Below are 7,813 nucleotides of genomic sequence, written 5' to 3'. Positions count from 1 at the left end.
TGGTGCATGTGTGTAATTTTCATCAGGATAACAGCTGATGAATCAAGGGTTACTTGATTCCCAATGAAAGCAGCCCTCCTTCTTCCTGCATTTTTTTTTAAGTGATGTGGCTGCTAGCCATGCAACTGAAGTAATGTCTGGCTTGGCCCCAACTCCACATGGATGGGACTGGGTCTCTTACTTGTGCTTTCAGACCTCACATTCCTCAGCAGACACTGACAGTACTTGTAAAACTGGAGGAAAAAACAAGCCACCCCGTCCTAGTATCACTAGTCACTAGTATCATAGGGACTTGGCAGTAGACTTGCTGGGTCTGCATAATGGCTATTCCTCATCCCTGTGCCAGTCCCTCTACCAGCACAGCTGCATCGGCAACACCAAGCATGGTGATTGGCACAGTTGATGGCCAGTCTGGAAGGATATCCAGAAGAGGACAATGATCACTGGAGGAAACTCATGTCTGAAGGCTCCTGAAATACGCTACTGCCTGGGGATAATTTGGTGTAGGGATGTCAGAGAATTTGCCATGGATCTCAGTGAGGCCGAATGCCAGTGCATTCAGCCCCCCAAAATCCATGGGGAACAAAGCCCCCACCCTCCCACCCCATGAAAGGCACGCAAAACGGAGTACTTACGTGCTGCCATTCGCTTTCTCATCATAGCTGTGATAGGCTACGTAAATAATTACATAGACTATCACGGCTAATGCAGGGACACCATTTGCATCCCTGCAGAGGCCATGATAGGCTACATAAGTATTTACGTAGCCTATCACGGCAACCCCTTCATGGATCACTGCCTTGGTGTGGCGAAGGGGCCTGCATAACTCAGTGAAATCATAAGCTATGTCGTGCAGGGCCACCCAAGACAGACAGGTCATGGCAGAGAGTTCTGACAAAATGTGGTCCACTGGAGAAGGAAATGGCAACCCACTCCAGTATTCTTGCCAAGAAAACCCCATGGAATGTATCACAAGGCTAAAAGATATGACACCGGAAGATGAGCCCCTCAGGTCGGAAGGTGTCCGACCTGAGGGAATATACTTCTGGGGAAGAGCAGAGGGAATTTTAGGGATCTACGAGAGTCACTTACCTTTTCTCAGCTTGGCTTCGCGGTGGGGGGGAGGCGCTTCACTTCTCCCCCCGAAGTTCAGGCGAGGGGGGGAGGCGTCCCACCTTGCCCAGCCAAAATTCAGGCCGGGGAGAAGCGCCCCGTCTCCCCGGCAGCGAAACAAAAAGTGAAAAAAAAAAACGTGATAGGCTACGTAACGATTAACGTAGCCTATCACGGCTAGATTTCCAAAGTCAGCCATGATAGGCTATGTTAATTGTCACGTAGCCTATCACAGGTGACTTTGGGGGGGGAAAGCGCGTACGCAAATGGCGGCAGCCCATGGGCGCCGCCATTTGCGTTCCTTATTTTGGCACGTCTAGTCTACGTAAAGATTTACGTAGACTACGGCGAAAATAAGGGCAACGCAAACAGCGTGCCCTTATTTTCGCCGTAGTCTATGTAAATCTTTACATAGACTAGACGTGCCAAAATAAGGAATGCAAATGGCGGCGCCCATGGGCCGCCGCCATTTGCGTACGTGCTTTTTTTTTCCAAAGTCATCCGTAATAGGCTACGTGACGATTTACGTGACGATTTCCAAAGTCAGCCGTGATAGGCTACGTAAATCGTCACGTAGCCTATTACGGATGACTTTGGAAATCTAGCCATGATAGGCTACGTAAATCATCACATAGCCTATCACGGGTGTGTGTTGTTTTTTTACTTACTTTTTTATTTTGTAATGGCGGCAGCAGCAGCCGGTCGGGAGACCGGCCGCCGCCCCCGCCCCCCATGAAACGCTGCCAAAATGCCGCCGGGACCCGCCGCCGAGAGGGACATTCGCTGAAGGTAAGTCCCATCCTGGGGGGGGGCAGCAGAGAATTTCCCCAACACTTTTGGGGGGCCGAATGCCTCAGCGCTCGGCCTCCTGAAGATTCGTGGAGAAATTCTCTGCCATCCTTAGGGAATTTCCAAGTAGCGCCAGAAAGAGTGAAGCAGCTGGGCCAAAGCCGAAAGGACACCCAGCTGTGGATGTGTCTGGTGGTGAAAAGAAAATCTGATGCTGTAAAGAACAATATTGTTTAGGAACCTGGAATGTAAGATCAATGAATCAAGGGAAGCTGGAGGTGGTCAAACATGAGATGGCAAAATTGAACATCGACATCTTGGGAATCAGCGAACTAAAATGGACAAGCATTGGTGAATTTAATTCAGGTTACCATTATATCTACTACTGTGGGCAAGAATCCCTTAGAAGAAATGGAGTAGCACTCATAGTCAACAAAAGGGTGGGAAAAGCAGTACTGGGGTACAATCTCAAAAATGATAGAATGATCTCAGTACAAATCCAAGGCAAACCATTCAAGTAATTCAAGTCTATGCCCCAACCACTGAGGCCGAAGAAGCTGAGGTTGATCGGTTCTATGAAGACCTACAACACCTTCTAGAACTAACACCAAAAAAAGATGTCCTCTTCATCATAGGGGATTGGAATGCCAAAGTAGGAAGTCAAAAAATCACCGGGATAACAGGCAAGAATGGCCTTGGTGTACAAAATGAAGCAGGACAAAGGCTAATAGAGTTTTGTCAAGAGAACATGTTGATCATAGCAAACACTCTTTTTCAATAGCACACATGGACATCACCTAGGGTTGGCGGAGAATTTCTCCCCGAAACTTCAGGGGGCCGAGTGCCAACGTGTTCGGCCCCCCGAACAAGTTTTGGGGAGAAATCCTCCGAACACCCCCCCCCCCGCACCCCGCACCCTCCCCGGGACGGGACTTACCTTCACTGAATGTCCCTCCTGGTGGCTGGTCCAGCTGGCGGTTCGGCGGGTGTTCGAGCGAGGCGGGAGCGGCAGCCGGTCTTTCGACCGGCTGCCGCCGCCGCCATTGCAATGAAAGAAAGAAAAAAAACGCCCCCTGATAGGCTACGTGACGATTCACGTAGCCTATCACGGCTAGATTTGCAAAGTCAGCCGTGATAGGCTACGTCAATCATCACGTAGCCTATCACGGGTGACTTTAAAAAAAAAAGTGTGTACGGATAATGGCGGCCCCCATAGGGAGCCTCCATTCCCGTTCCTTATTTGGTCGCTGTAGTCTACGTAAAGATTTACGTAGACTACAGCGACTAAATAAGGAATGCGAATGGCGGCTCCCTATGGGGGCCGCCATTAGCGTACGCGCTTTTTTTTTTTTTTTTAAGTCACCCGTGATAGGCTACGTGACGATTGACGTAGCCTATCACGGCTGACTTTGCAGATCTAGCCGTGATAGGCTACGTGAATCATCACGTAGCCTATCAGGGGGCGTTTTTTGTTATTTTTTTTTAACTTTCGCGTTCGCGGCCGGGCGAGGCGGGAAGCCTCCCCCCCAGCCTGAACTTCGCGGGGGGACCAGCGAAGCACCTCCCCCCCACCGCGAACGTCCTTCGAGGACAGGTAAGTGACTTTCGTCCACCCCTAACATCACCAGATGGCCAATATCGAAATCAGATTATGTACTTTGCAGCCAAAGATGGAGAAGCTCTGTACAGTCAGGAAAAACAAGACCTGGAGCTGACTGTGGCTCAGATCATGAGCTGCTTCTTGCAAAATTTCAGCTGAAATTGAAGAACGTAGAGAAAACCACTCAACCATTCAGGTATGACCTAAATCATATCCCTTATGAATATACAGTGGAGGTGAGGAATAGATTTAAGGGATTAGACCCGATAGACAGAGTGCCTGAGGAACTATGGACGGAGGTCCGTAACATTGTTCAGGAGGCAGCAACAAAATCCATCCCAAAGAAAAAGAAATGCAAGAAAGCAAAGTGGCTGTCTGATGAGGCTTTACAAGTAGCTGAGGAAAGAAGGGATGCAAAAAGCAAGGGAGAAAGGGGAAGATCTATCCAACTGAATGCAGAGTTCCAGAGAATTTTGGATATTTAAATATTTATTTTAAATATTTACGTAGGCTAAAACGGTGAATCAATCAAAAAGGGATGCAAATAGTGCCCGCTATGCTATTTGCATTCCCCTTATTTTCGCTGTTATAGTCTACATAAATATTTACATAGATTAAGACAGCCAAAAATAAGGAATGCAAATGGTGGTGGCCGTAGCCACCACCATTTGCGTACACGGTTTGTTTGATTTTACCCAGAGCCCTCTGCAGCCGGAAATCCAGCTGCAGATGGCTCTGGCCTGGGCCTGGCCGGCTGCTCTGCGGAGCTGCCGTGGAGCACAGCTGGCCATGGAGGATTCCGGGGGGGGGAGGAATGGATCACCTCCCCCCCCCACCATCAACATAATCCACGAAAAGGTAAGTGACTTTCATACATCCCTACATCCTAGAGAGTGAAGTCAAGTGGGCTTAGGAAGCATTACTAACAACAAAGCTAGCGGAGATGACAGTATTTCAGCTGAGCTATTTAAAATCCTAAAAGATAATGCTGTTAAAGTGCTGCACTCAATATGCCAACAAATTTGGAACACTCAACAGTGGCCGCAAGACTGGAAAAGGTCAGTTTACATTCCAATTCCAAAGAAGGGCAATGCCAAAGAGTGTTCAAAGAGGGTTCAAAGAGTGTACAATTGCGCTCATTTCACATGCCAGCAAGGTGATGCTCAAAATCCTACAAGCTAGGCTTCAGCAGTATGTGAACCGAGAACTACCGGAAGTACAAGCTGGGTTTCGAAGAGGCAGAGGAACTAGAGATCAAATTACCAACATTTGCTGGATCATGGAGAAAGCAAGAGAATTCCAGAAGAACTATTTCTACTTCATTGGCTATGCTAAAGCCTTTGATTTTGTGGATCACAACAAACTATGGCCAATTCTTAAAGAGATGGGAGTACCAGACCACCTTACCTGTCTCCTGAGAAACTTGTACTAGGGTCAAGAAGCAACAGTAAGAACCGGACATGGAACAACCAATTGGTTCAAAATTGGGAAAGGAGTATGACAAAACTGTATATTGTCACACTGCTAATTTAATTTATATGCAGAGTACATCATGAGAAACGCCAGGTTGGATGAATCACAGGCCGGAATTAAGATTGCCAGGAGAATTATCAACAACCTCAGATACGCAGACGATACCACCCTAATGGCAGAAAGCAAAGAGGATCTCAAGAGCCTCTTGTTGAGGGTGAAAGAGGAGAGTGCAAAAGCTGGTTTGAAACTCAACATTAAAAAAACGAAGATCGTGGCATCTGGCCCCATCACTTCCTGGCATATAGAAGGGGAAGAAATGGAAGCTGTGACAGATTTTATTTTCTTGGGCTCCAGAATCACTGCAGACTGTGACTGTAGCCATGAAATTAAAAGATGTTTGCTCCTTGGGAGGAAAGCTATGGCAAACCTAGACAGCATAGTAAGAAGCAGAGACATCACCTTGCCAACAAAGGTTTGTATAATCAAAGCTATGGTTTTCCCAGTAGTAATGTATGGCTGTGAGAGCTGGACTGTAAGGAAGGCTGAGTGCCGAAGAATTGATGCCTTCAAACTGTGGTGCTGGAGAAGACTCTTACGAGTCCCCTGGACTGCAAGGAGGTCAAATCAGTCCATCCTAAAGGAAATCAACCCTGACTGCTCATTGGAAGGACAGATCCTGAAGCTGAAGCTCCAATATTTTGGCCACCTAATGCGAAGAGAAAACTCTCTGGAAAAGACCCTGATGCTGGGAAAGACTGAAGGCAAAAGGAGAAGGGGATGGCAGAGGATGAGATGGCTAGATAGCATCACCAATGCAATGAATATGAACTTGAGCACGTTCTGGGAGAGAGCGGAGGACAGGAAGGCCTGGCGTGCTATGGTCCATGGGGTCACAAAAAGTCAGACACAATTTAACAACTGAACAACAACAACAACAAATCACGGCAAGCTAAAAAAAAAAATACAGCGTACGCAAATGGCGACGGCAATGGCGGTCGCCATTTGCGTTCCCTTTTTTTCGCTGTTTTAGCTTATGTAAATATTTACGTAAGCTGTTACAGCGAAAAGAAGGGGAACGCAAATAGCATAGTGGGCGCTATTTGTGTTCCTTTTTTTTCTCGCCGTAATAGCTTACGTAAATATTTACATAGGGTAAAACAGCGGGGGGGGAGGAACGCAAAAGGTGCCCACTACGCTATTTGCGTTCCCCTTTTTTTTTCACCGTAATAGCTTACGTAAATATTTACGTAGGCTAAAACAGAGAAAAAAAGGGAACGCAAATGGCAGCCGCTGTAGCCGCCACCATTTGTGTATGCTGTTTTGTTTAGTTTTTTTGCCTGCACGCTGCCCAGCGGCCAGATGTCTGGCTGCGGGCGGCCCCGACCGGTGGCTCTGTGGAATCTCCATGGAGCAGAGCCTGCTGCAAATCACCCCATCTAAAAGGTAAGCGACTCTTCGTACAACCCTAGTTTGGTGCGAGGTGATTTCGTTGGGTGGCCATAAAAACTAGAATGGAGCATTGACTATAACTCTGTATTGTACATGCATACAGTGGACTCAGTGCTGGCACCATCATTAAAAGTTGTAATTTTTAAAACAGTAGTTCAACAATCCTGGGAAAATTAAAACTACTTGTTTTTGCTTATTTGTTATGAATCAAGCGTTCCTGAACGGAAGTGTCAGACTGCAATATTATAACTTTATTTGCAGTATACTTATTTCGTGGCTTGCTGTTGACTTGAGAAAACTTGTTGGACTGCCCTGTGCTGCCTGCTGCCAAAGGATACTTTTCTAAGACTGAACAAAATGCAGAAGGCATTTAAAAGTTCTGGGTTTAGAAGAACTGGATTGCAGTAACTGAATTTATCTAGACGGAAAGTAATATAAACAGTACACAAACTAAAACTAATCACAAAGTTCAGTTAATCTAGGACAGGAGTGGGGAAACTGTGCCCTTCCAGATGTGGGTAGATGACAACTCCCATCATCCCTGACCATTGGCCATGGGGCTCATGGGAGTTGGAGCCCAACAGCATGCGGAGGGCCACAGGTTCCCCACAGCCCAGTTCTAGGAAAAGGGAACTACAGTAAATGCAACTAGTCCTACAAAGCAGAGGTGAAGGTCTTCATTATTGCAAGAGAATCTTCGCCTCATACCTGTGGCAGGTTTGACCGGCACATTCAGCTGCTGATTGAGAGGCTGGTGGTTTGAAGCCACCAAGTGACATGGTGAGCTCAGCATCATTCACTCGTTCTGCCCCTTTCAAGTGAAGGAGCAGGGCTCAGTGCTTAGCAGGCAGAAGCTCCCAGGCCCTGGTGTCCAGAGCAGCCACTTATGCATCACCCAAAAAGCGGACAAAAGAGGACACAAGAGGATACAAGAACTGCATAACATTTGCACATAGGGTACCATTTGCACATGGTACTTTAGCTGTATGGATCTCCCAGTCCCTTGCTCTCCCTTGCTCAGGGTCTTTGTCTTTCAACTGAACCTGGACTGGACAGCCCTTCAAATGGGGCAGGGGTGGGCAACTTGTGGCCCTCCAGATATTTTGGCCTACAAGTCCATCACCCCTTGCCATTGGCTATGTTGGCTAAGGCTAATCAGGGGATGCCTTCAAACAAAGAAGTGTCTGTAAAGTGGGACACACAGCCACCCTCCTGGCATCTCCAGCCCAAGATGCAGAGCTTGCAGGGGCTGGGGAAGAGCTCCACTTGGTTCCGAGCACATCTGCCAACCAGGGCAGGCAGGACGATGGACTACATAGGACCATCCATAAAGTGACTTCATATCTGAATACATTTCTGCAGAGAAGCAAAAAACACTTTTGTATATAA

The sequence above is a fragment of the Heloderma suspectum genome, chromosome 2 (genome assembly GCF_057233095.1).
Source record: "Heloderma suspectum isolate Gila_16-S chromosome 2, 16-S_ref, whole genome shotgun sequence".
NCBI lineage: Eukaryota > Metazoa > Chordata > Lepidosauria > Squamata > Helodermatidae > Heloderma > Heloderma suspectum.
Note: the sequence above shows the minus strand (reverse complement) of the source record.